Consider the following 1529-nt stretch of genomic DNA (forward strand, 5'->3'; position numbering starts at 1 on the left):
GTTATGCTTCCATACATTACGAAGATAATTAAAATAAAAATGTCACATTTAATATTAACAGTTATGTTACCTATCATTTTCAATAAATGTTTATTCAAGTATTTATAGAAAAGTACATACTAGTATAAAGTGATTGTATAAAGCATGTTTCTGAAATTGGGAATATAATTTTTTTTGATAACGTTAAAATTCTTCAAACTTAATTGAAATGTTATTTAATATCGGTTTGGCTCCTTACTCTGGATTTATTATTTATTTGAGCAGTAAATCAAATATATTTAATATAGTTTTTGAAAAATTGAACTTGTTTTTAATGTACAATTCCAAAGAAGTTGACTTATTTTGTGATCATATTCATATATCTATAATGAAGTTTTGTTTTAGTTAGTTAGTCAACGTCTTCCAACATGGAAAAAATATAGGGCATGTATGTTAAATGTTTAAGCTATATTAGAAGAATAATATTCATCGTAGAAAAAAGTCAGATTTGTATTTTTAAGGCTTTCGTCTGTGGTGCGATCATTACAAATAAACTCGTCTTAACAACGATAGAGCCCAGAATTGTAAAAATTTGTGCGAAACACTACTGAGGTGTATAAAGAGTACTGTAAAATTACGACAGAAAGAAAAAGTGATACAGAATTGTTTATAGATTACAGAAATCCAAAAATAACACTACTAGTACTATGGTAATATCGACTTTATAAGGATCGAAAAGGTAAGAGATGACTGAACGCACCTGCTCAAGTAAAATACGAATGAATGGCCTGACGTAGGACGAAAAAGATATACTCAAAATGGCTGATTCTATTAAAAAAATTTACTGGCGTCAAATTGGAATTAGCTCTGGAATTACTCTGCATTTGCATAAGTATTGTGATATCAATTATTAAAATATTCAGTCCATAAAATCTCATACTCATGTTCTTGTTATCCATAAAATCTCATACATGATTTCTTTCTCAAACAATCCTATGACTCTAATGAATAGATTCTTCTTTTTTTACTCATCATCACTTCTTGCTGTTAGGCTGTTGATATTTTTAGCAGATGGTATTCTCTACCTCAGAGAGAAGGTCGATGAAGCGTTGTTAGTTTCAAATAAGGTAAAGAAAGAAGGTATGAAATCTTATCGCACTACTGCTCCTAAGACAATTAGTAGTTTACTTCCTCTGCATAGCTTTATTGCTTCGAGCTTAACTCTGTTAATGTCTTGAAAGCTTTCGTTAGCTGAAGCTTTCAAAGTTTCACCAGCTGTTAACTTGTTGAACGGACAAGAAAAAAACAAAGAAAAATGCAAAATATTGTCAAATTGTTTACAATAAAATAACAACAACAACAACCACAGGCCTGGCTTCGATGTTAATCCGCTAACCACAATCGAATTTAATTGAAAGTTTTACAATGTAAAGAAAAGGAGCTTTTGTGTTTACTTTCGCGCTTGTTTACGAAAGATGAACAAAGACTGCCTTTGTTGGCTTAACTTATAAAAAACCCCGAGTCAAAAGTGTTCCCAGCGTCAGTTTCCA

This window comes from Teleopsis dalmanni, chromosome 1 (genome assembly GCF_002237135.1).
Source record: "Teleopsis dalmanni isolate 2A chromosome 1, ASM223713v2, whole genome shotgun sequence".
Lineage (NCBI taxonomy): Eukaryota > Metazoa > Arthropoda > Insecta > Diptera > Diopsidae > Teleopsis > Teleopsis dalmanni.